The sequence below is a fragment of the Vicia villosa genome, unplaced genomic scaffold (assembly GCF_029867415.1).
Source record: "Vicia villosa cultivar HV-30 ecotype Madison, WI unplaced genomic scaffold, Vvil1.0 ctg.002629F_1_1, whole genome shotgun sequence".
Taxonomy (NCBI): domain Eukaryota; kingdom Viridiplantae; phylum Streptophyta; class Magnoliopsida; order Fabales; family Fabaceae; genus Vicia; species Vicia villosa.
Window position 1 is genome coordinate 248,357 of NW_026705989.1, and position 10,651 is coordinate 259,007.

Sequence of the window (10,651 nt, forward strand, 5' to 3'; positions counted from 1 at the left end):
AGTAGAATTGCTCACTCAACAAATGTCAAAACTCCCTCAACAAATCAAAGAGATAAATGGGAGCCCTTCTAAAAATCAACATGTGATGTGTTGTGAGTTGTGTAGGGGTGACCATCAAACAGGTTTTTGTCCTCCACCGGGTGAAGAGGTGAATTATGTGTCTAATCCTAATCAAGTTTATGGTGGGAGACAACAACAACAACCTTACAACAATAACCAAGGTTACCAACAAAGAGGTAATCAAGGTTATCAACAAGGATGGAGGCCGGAAGCGGGCCCATCGAATCGTCAAAATCCTTATCAAGGCGGTTACAATCAACAACCTCAACAAACAAAGCTTTCAATCGAGGACATTCTTAGCCAATTCATGCAATTGCAAATTGCAAGCCAAAAGAGTACGGATGCCGCAATAAAGAACCTTGAAACTCAAGTCGGGCAATTGTCAAAGCAACTTGCCGATCAAAACAAAGGTCCTTTTCCGGCTACTACACAAGAAAATCCTCATGAGCATTGTAAGTCAATTCTAACTCGTAGCGGTAGAAATATTGATATGGGTGTAGGAGAAATAGTTGAGGAGGAAATTGTTGAGAGTGAAAAAGATAGGGTGATTGAAGTAGAAAAAAATGTTGAGGGTGATTTAGTTGAAAATGAGAAAGAGAAAGAATTAGTGGAAAAAGAAACTCTTGAGAAAGTTGTAGAAAAAGAGAGAAAAAAATTGAGTGTGAGTGAAAAGGGAAAGAAGAAGGTGGATGATTCTATACAAGTGAAGAAATTACCTTACCCTCCAGGTCCGTCAAAGAAAGAAGATGCAAAGCACTATGCTCGGTTCTTGGATATTTTTAGCAAGTTGCAAATTAATGTTCCTTTTTCCGAGGCATTAGAGCAAATTCCGATGTATGCAAAATTCATCAAAGACATCATCACTGAGAAGAGAAGATTCTTGGATCCGGAGGTAGTAACGGTGAGCTCTTGTTGTAATGCGTTAATTCAACGCACTACTCCGATAAAATCAAATGATCCTGGGCGGGTAACCTTACCGGTGTCTATTGGAAATGTTCACATAGGCAAAGGTTTGGTAGATACCGGTTCTAGCATTAATTTGATCCCATTGTCTATGGTGAGAAGATTAGGAATCAACGATTTGAAGCCGACAAGGATGACGTTATCATTAGCGGATAAATCCACAGCTCATCCTCATGGAGTTGCGGAAGACTTGCTTGTAAAGGTTGACAAATTTTGGTATCCTGTTGATTTTATTGTCATAGACATGGAAGAAGATCCTGAGATTCCATTGATCTTAGGAAGGCCTTTTATGAAGACGGCCCGAATGATGATAGATATTGATGATGGCTTAATGAAATTAAGGTACCAAGATGAAGAATTATGTCTTGATCTCTTTGAAGCCATCAAGCATCCTAGTGATGAGGATGATTGTTTTAGAATCGATGCTACCGAAAGGGCTATTATGAAAGTGGAGAATCAAATGCACTTGTCGAATCCTCTTGAGAAGACTTTAATGGAAGCTCTCGAAGTTCTCACCAAAGATCAAGAGAAGGAAATTGAAGATTGCTTGAGAAATTTAGAGGCTTGTGAGGAGATGAATCCATTTGAAACTCAAATTGAAGAGTTGAAGGATGAACCTAAAGTTGAAGAGCAAAAGGTGGAGTTGAATGTGTTACCGTCTCATTTGAAATACGTGTTTCTCGGTGACAATTCTACTAAGCCGGTTATCATTAATAGTGGTTTGTCTAACAAGGAAGAGCATCGATTGAAGGAAGTGTTGACAAAGAATCAAGAAGCAATAGGATGGGTTTTATCCGACTTGAAGGGTATTAGTCCGGCCTATTGTATGCATAAGATTATGTTAGAAGATGATTTTCGGCCCGTGGCACAACCTCAAAGGCGATTGAATCCAACCATGAAAGAAGTTGTTAGAAAAGAGGTTGTGAAGTTATTAGAGGCGGGGATGATTTATCCCATCTCCGATAGCGAATGGGTGAGCCCGGTGCATGTGGTTCCTAAGAAGGGTGGATTGACAGTAGTGAGAAATGAGAAGAACGAGTTGATTCCTTCGAGAGCGGTGACCGGGTGGCGTATGTGTATTGATTATAGGAGGTTGAACCAAGCAACAAGAAAAGATCACTTTCCATTACCTTTTATGGATCAAATGTTAGAGAGGTTAGCCGGAAGAAATTTCTATTGTTTCTTGGATGGTTATTCGGGATACAATCAAATATCAGTGAATCCGGCGGACCACGAGAAAACTGCTTTTACTTGTCCTTTTGGCGTTTTCGCATACCGAAGAATGCCATTTGGACTATGTAATGCTCCTGCAACATTTCAAAGGTGCATGCAAGCTATCTTCTCAGATTTGATCGAGAAAAGCATTGAGGTTTTCATGGATGATTTTTCTGTGTACGGGTCGTCATTTGACTTGTGCTTAAAGAACCTTGATGTGGTAATGGAGAGATGCATTGAAACAAATTTGGTTCTCAACTGGGAGAAATGCACTTTCATGGTGACGGATGGGATTGTTCTTGGCCACAAGGTTTCTTCAAAGGGGCTTGAGGTCGATCCGGCAAAAATTGAAGTTATTGAAAAGCTTCCACCTCCGGTGAATGTGAAAGGCATAAGGAGCTTCTTGGGACATGCTGGGTTCTATAGAAGATTCATCAAGGATTTCTCCAAGGTCGCAAAGCCTTTGAGTAATTTGCTCAACAAAGGTATGGAATTTAATTTTGATGAATCATGTCTAAAAGCTTTCCTAGAACTTAAAGCAAATTTGACCACCACACCCATAATTGTCGCTCCTAATTGGTCGCTTGAGTTTGAACTCATGTGCGATGCGAGTGACTATGCGGTTGGTGCGGTCTTAGGCCAAAGGAAGAACAAACAATTCCATGCTATACATTATGCGAGCAAAGTTTTAAATGAGGCACAGGTTAACTATGCCACTACCGAAAAAGAATTGCTCGCAATTGTATTTGCATTGGAAAAGTTTCGCTCTTACCTCATTGGTTCTAAAGTTGTGTGTTATACTGATCATGCCGCAATCAAATATCTTCTTACCAAGCCTGATTCAAAACAAAGGCTTATTCGGTGGATTCTTTTGCTTCAAGAATTTGATCTTGAAGTGAAAGATAAGAAAGGTACAGAAAATTTGATTGCGGATCATTTGTCTCGGTTAGTGAATACCGAGGTGACAAACAATGAAAAAGAGGTGAGGGAAGAATTCCCAGATGAAAAACTGTACATGGTACAAGAAGTTAGACCCTGGTTCGCAGATATGGCTAATCATAAAGCATCTGGCTGGATACCGGAGGATCTAACTTGGAATCAAAGAAAAAAGTTTTTAAACGATGCTAATTTTTATGTTTGGGATGATCCTCACTTGTTTAAGTTGAGTAGTGACAATCTTTTGAGAAGATGTGTCGCGGATGAGGAGGCAAAAAGCATTTTGTGGCATTGCCACAATTCGCCTTATGGTGGTCATTTTAATGGTTTGCGTACGGCCACAAAAGTCCTTCAATCGGGATTTTGGTGGCCTACTTTGTTCAAAGATGCTTACCACCATGTTGCCTCATGCGACAGTTGTCAAAGAACTGGTGGAATAGGGAAAAGAGAGGAAATGCCCCTCCAAAGTATTGTAGAAGTTGAGGTATTCGATTGTTGGGGCATTGATTTTGTTGGACCATTCCCTTCCTCAATGTCAAATGAATACATCTTGGTAGCTGTTGATTACGTGTCTAAGTGGGTGGAAGCGATTGCTTCACCCAAAGCGGATGGTAAGACCTGTCATACCCCAATTTTTGACCCTAAGATCACACATCATTTGCATACCAATCATCAATCAAGAAATTTAAACCTAGATCTCTGCTTGCAATGTTGTGCTCAATTCATCTGCAAAGGAATCATCGAGCACCCATGTTTTAGTTTGTGTATATTGCTTTACTAACCAAAATACCAAAAATATTGCCTTGTGCTCTTGGTTGTTTGTGTTTTGTAGGTACCAAGTCAAAATACCCATCAAAGGAGCATTTTTCAACATTTTCACTGTGCAAATCGATTTGCATAAGGTGTAAATCGATTTACACAACTGTTTCTGCACCAGATTTGCTTCTGCCATCAGTGCAAATCGATTTGCATAAGACAGCAATCGATTTGCATAACTGTTTTTGCCCCAGATTTTGCCTTTTTTCAGCCATGTAAATAGATTTGCATAATGTGCAAATCGATTGCACCAGCACGAATTTGGAAAAATGAAGGCAAATTTCAGCTTTTTGAAGTGTTGACATCATTTGCAAGCATGGGAAGCATGACTTGGTTCTTACATTTGATTTCCTACATCATCTAATCATGTACCCTCATGTGATTGCATCAAGACCATTGGATTTCATTTTTGGCTCCAAATCACTTTTCCAAGCCTAATTCTATTTTCCAATCCTAACTCCAAGCCACAAAATTTCCCAAGCCTAAGTGCTATAAATTGAGGCACTCCCCTCTTCATTTTTCAAGCTTTGATAGCCAAGAAACTTATTGCAAATTCTCTCCTCACCTCTTCCAAACCCATCACTCAAAGCTCTTTTTCTTCCACACAAATTAGTGAGTCACATCTTGAACCTCACTAATTTAGAGCTAAACCTCAACATAAACACTACTTTTCTTCATCAATTGTGATAGATCAAGGCTTGTGGTTGTGTGTTCTTGAAGAAGATTCAAAGTTTGTGAAAGATTTGGTAAAATTCTAGATCCAATCCATAATTCAAGATGTGATCCATTGTTGTTTATGCTTGATGCACCTTTGGTGCTACATTGATGAGATTTGCTTGCTTAATTGATACATTTTCGTGCTCAAATTGATCCAAGATCACAAGGTGTTTGGTTTTATGTTTAAACAAGTTTTCTTCTCTTTATTTGCTGTTTTTTTGAAAACTGTGTTGTGCAAATCGATTTACATCTTGTGCAAATCGATTTACATAACTGAAAACTGCGCAGATTTTGAAAACAGAGTTATGCAAATCGATTTACACTCTGTGCAAATCGATTTACAGCTGGGCAGAATGCTTATTTTTGTGGTTTTTGACTTGTTTTTGGTTCTAACTCATCTTCTACTCCATTCTTTTGATATTTTCTTTGAATCACAAGTTAGAGGCCTAATTTCTCTCTAATTTCAATGGACTTAGGGCGTTGATAGGATGAGAATCCAAATCCGCAATATTAAGTGATTGAAATTATGGATGAAAGGAGCTTTTAATGTGGTTCCATCTTTTACTTCTTTTTATTTTGGTCGATGAAAGTCTTAATGCCTTGAGAATTCTTATGGATTCTTGGTAAAGACTAGATCACTCACCTATTTTCTTTTCGTGCGGTATTGCTTTCGGAAGGCGATCTACATATCGTTCTTCTCGCATGCATTAGCACATAAAGTTTTGACCGGCCTCGTTGTAGGGTGATTTCTATATAAATCACTTGGCGATCTGCTTAACATAGCGCAATATTTCGTGTCCCGAATAAAAAAGATCAAATATGGAAGAGAATTGTATGCGGTTGATTTAAGACTTGTGGAGGTTTTTATCGTGTAGTCGCTATGATTTTATCAAGCTTCTGATAAACCCCATTGAATTTAAATCCGAGTACATCATTCACTCACCATTGATCTCCTACTAACTTTGATAACATACTTGACAAGCTTCAAGATGGTTATCTTTAACATTTAACAACTAACTTTAATTTCCGCACCTTTACTATATCGTTCTTTATATTACCGCTCTTTATATTACCGCTCTTTATATTTCTCGCTTTATCGCTTTATTTTATCATTTCATCATATTTACTTTCCGTCATTTTTTCTTTTGTCCACTTGGACCATACTCTATTTTTCTTGCTAAAACACTAATAAATAACCAAAATCTAAAAAATACATAAGGTTCTCTTTGGACTATCAGTTACTATCCCTAGCAATTTGGAGATTCGGACTTATGGACCTAGTACCTTTGGACTCATTCTATTACTATCCTGTGATTGTTCTGTCTGTCTGGCATTGTTCTGTTGTATGTTTATGTGTGCAGGTATTTCCTTGAAAGCCCTTGATGGTTAATTCCAAGGCATTGAGATAAGGATTTTACCCAAAAACAGCCGTTACTCTGCCCAATTTTTGTCAGAATCTTAATGTGCTTAATGAAAAAATGGTGCTAAGATAATAAGTTCATCTGGATCCCCAAGTGTTAATGTGTTGGTATTGATAAATCCAAAGGATGGGAAAATTACCTTGGCTCTTAATGTCAAGTGTTGGCTTCTTATTCGGTTAGACCGTTTCTTTCCTTAGCTTTTATTTTATGCATTAGGTTAGCCTCTTCATCTCCTCCCATTCTTAAATTTTCAAAATCTTCTCCCTTTTTCCAAAATATTCTTATGTTTGCAAATCTTTTCAAAACCTTTTTCTTAAAAATATCTTTCGCCCTTAGTGGCTTTTCTTCAAAAGTTTAGACACCGTTAACTGTCGAAACGAGTGGTTATACCCCACGATTTTGAAATTGATTGATAATAACGAGATCTTTTCCGCGTGAGAGAGCTAGTGGCATACTCGTTGATTTTATCCGAGTTGGAGCCCTTCTTTCATTTGCGACGCAAAGAACTTGTTTGTTCTCATGCTCAAAATCAATGGCTGAGTATTTCTCTCTAACGACACCAAAGTGTTTATTCGTTTTTAAAACGTTTTTCCCAAAAGCGGAACTACATTAGCTCTGACTTCTCCATTGCACCGAGGAGGTATGTAGGCACAAAGCTTAACGCTTTGCCGAGCTTATTTTAAAAATAAAACAAGCCCTTTTTTAGCACACACGACACAGATTTTCAAAAAGGTTCCTGTGGAGTACCACAGATATGAGGGGTGCTTTAAACCTTCCCCTCATATAATCAACACCCGTACCTGAGATCTCTTTCTTGTTTTAAAAACAAAACTTTGGGTTTTACGTTCTTTTCCCTTTTCCTTTGAAAAAAATAAAGCGCGGTGGCGATTTCAAAACGGAATATTGATTCGAGTCAATCTCATGGCTTCGATATCAGATTTTCCCCGCTACAGAAAAATGGCGACTTCACTGGGGATCCAGTTTTAAGTGTGTTAAGCCTATTTTTGTTTATCTGTGTGTTTTGTATTTGTATATATTATTGTGTGCTTTGTTTGTTTATTTTCTTTTTTTTTCTTTCTTTTTGGTGCTCGATGGTTCCTCTGTGATGAGATAAAGTTCTAAACCGGACTTTGGTGAGTAACTTGAGATAGGAGGTGGTAAGACCAATAGTCGCATGTCAGGAGCAATCCTTACCATGAGCGTCATATGGTGGAACCCCAATCAGTGGAGGCCTCATGGAAGGTAGTAGAGGTTGTTACGAACCATCGTGATAACGCTATTACTTTCAATAGTGAGTGTCCGTAGAAGCTGAATGGCCTAGAACCCTTTTTAACCAATCTAAGCCTTTTTAGGATGTAGTGCAGAAACAAGATCAAGTACCAATTTGAGCTTGTTGTCATGCGATACTACGCTCAGACGAGGTCTTTTTAGGCATATTATTGGCGCCCATGAGCAATTGTGCGTGCCGGTAATATCCGATAGAAGATTGAAAACTCTGGGAACCTTTGTAGAACCCGATTGGCAGGTACAAACTTCCCTAGATCACACCTTGTGGGATGGGTAGACCCATGGCTCCATGCTCGTGACGTCGAACCTTTGAACCTGGACTGTATGATTTTGTGTGATTTGATGTGATCTTGTGTGCTCTTGATTGTGATTGGTGCATAAACCATGCATTCATGCATTCATAAAAAATAACATTCACAAATGGTTTTCAAGGAACTTAGAGACATTTTTTGTAAACATAACAGGTACCATGGATCAAAAGAGAAGCATCAAGAAGTACACTTTCAGAAATTCAAGTGCAAAGGAATTGAAAGAGCTAGCAACTTTGGTTCCTAATCTTGACAACTTCAAAAGTCGTTATGGGAAATTGATTTCTATTTTGAAGACTAAAGTGGAAAAAGGGATTCTTGAGACTCTTGTGCAGTTTTATGACCCGGTTTATCATTGTTTCACCTTTCCTGATTATCAGCTTATGCCCACTTTGGAGGAGTATTCTTATTGGATTGGTTTACCGGTTACGGATGACATACCGTTTAGCGGTTTGGAGAAAGAGCCTCAGGTTGATGAGATAGCAGAACTCCTTCATTTAAAAATATCAGATGTAAAAGCAAACATGACCAAAAAAGGAGGAATTTGGGGGTTGACTTCTAAGTTCTTGATTGGAAAGGCTTCTATGTTGGCTAGTAAAGGAAGTATGATTGCTTTTGAGACATTTCTGGCCTTGCTCATCTATGGTTTGATACTCTTTCCCAACATTGACCATTTTGTCGATGTTAATGCTATTCGGATTTTCATGATTGGGAATCCTGTGCCTACTTTGCTTGGGGATACTTATCATTCCATTCACCATAGGAATGATAAGAAAGGTGGACTTATCAATTGTTGCACTCCTTTGCTCTATAAGTGGTTTATTTCTCACTTACCTCAAGCTAAGAGTTTCCTGAACAATCCTGATGGTCTCTCATGGTCTCAGAAAATCATGCCTCTTACTAATGGGAATATCCATTGGTACAATCCTGCTTATGACATTGGTGAGATTATTGATAGTTGTGGAGAATTCCCTAATGTACCTCTTCTTGGTATACAAGGAGGAATTACCTACAACCCCATTCTTGCAAGACGTCAATTTTGTTACCCCATGAAGGAGCGACCTGCTAGCATCCTTGTGTCAGGAATCTTCTATCTTAATCAAGATGGAAATTCGGATATGAGAAATCGGTTTGTGCGTGCTTGGCACCATGTTGATAGGAAGAGACATTTGGGAACGAAACAATGTGTTGCTCTCAAAGACTACACTGATTGGGTTCAAGCTAGAGCTCATACTTTTCAGATGCCTTATTTACTCGAAGAGCCTTCTCTACCCATTGCTCCACCATTGTCTCTCACTACTCCTGTTGAAAGTAGTGAAGAACATCTAGAGCTCGTGGCTAAGTTGAGAGCGGAAAGAGATGCTTTGGAGTTTGAGAACAAAGAGTTGAAGATACACTTGAAAGAAAAAGATGAAATGCTTGATATCCAAGATGGTTGGTTGATGGAAAAGGAAGATCAGATTCGTCATCAAGAAGAGTTGCTTCAACAACATGGTGAAAAGCGAAAGAGACCACAAGAAGATTCAGTTGCATGGAAAGAAGTTGCTGATAAGCTGCTGGTCGAGAATGCTCATTTGAAAGCCTTTTATGAAGATGAATTGGAGAAGCTCCGTAGGAAGCTGCAGAGAGGAGTTGGATCTTCGTCAGAAGTGTTCCCTTCTAGTTTTTAGCTTTTTCCTTTGTTTTGTAATTTTGGATCTCTGAATCCTTTTGTATGCTTTTCCATGATTAATGAAAGAATATTGTTATGTTTTATGATGTTTTTACTAATGTTTACAATTAATGTCTTAAAAGTTCCTGGAAAACCAAAATAAAGATCATTTGCATTGCATTTCATGCATCATTCTGCATTTTGGTCCTGCTTCCGAAAGTATTCCCGAGGTCTTATTCAGTGTTCTTCATACAGAATCAAGCTGTCTCACCGGTATAATACTCGAGCTAACTGCAAGAAGAAGATGGAAGGTCTTGAACAAGAGAATCGTGAGCTACGTGAAGAGGTTGTTACTTTGAGATCTGGTGTGGATCGTCTCACTGCTCTGGTTGAGACATTGATGGCTGCTCAGAATCAAACTCAGAATCAGAATCAGGTTCTTCCTCCCAATGCCCAAGCTCAGGGTCAGACCACTGTGATTTCTGAAATTGCTGCTACAACCATTCCTGCTATTCCTGTTGGTGCTACTCAGCAACGAATGCCTAATGGATATCCCTGGGGCATGCCTGAAGGTTATTTGTCTGTTCCTGAGATGACTCGCCCGTTGACTCCTGTTATGGTCAACACCTCTCCTATTGTTCATACTGGTCCTTTTGTCCCAGAGCCCATTTATGATGCTGCTCCAAGTGAAATTCATGATAGAATGGATGGTTTCCAAGATCAGTTTGAAGAACTGCAAAAAGAGATGAAAGCCTTGCGTGGGAAAGAACTGTTTGGAAAGAATGTGCATGATCTTTGCCTTGTTCCTAATGTGAAAGTACCTGCTAAGTTCAAGCTTCCTGAATTTGAGAAGTACAAAGGAAACTCCTGTCCTCAGGCGCACCTGGTGATGTATATAAGGAAGATGTCCACTCATACTGATGATCAACGTCTGTTGATCCATTATTTCCAAGACAGTTTGACTGGAGCTGCTTCTAAGTGGTATATGGGCCTTGATAGCACCCATATTCGCACTTTCAATGACTTGGCTGAAGCGTTTGTGAAGCAATACAAATATAATGTGGACATGGCTCCTGATAGGGATCAATTGCGAGCTATGATGCAGAAAGAGAAGGAATCCTTCAAGGAATATGCTCAGAGATGGCGTGAGGTTGCCGCCCAAGTGATTCCTCCGATGGAAGAAAAAGAGATGACTAAGATTTTTCTGAAGACTCTTGGTCCGTTTTATTATGAGAAGATGATTGCTAGTGCTCCTGTAGACTTCACCGAAATGGTGG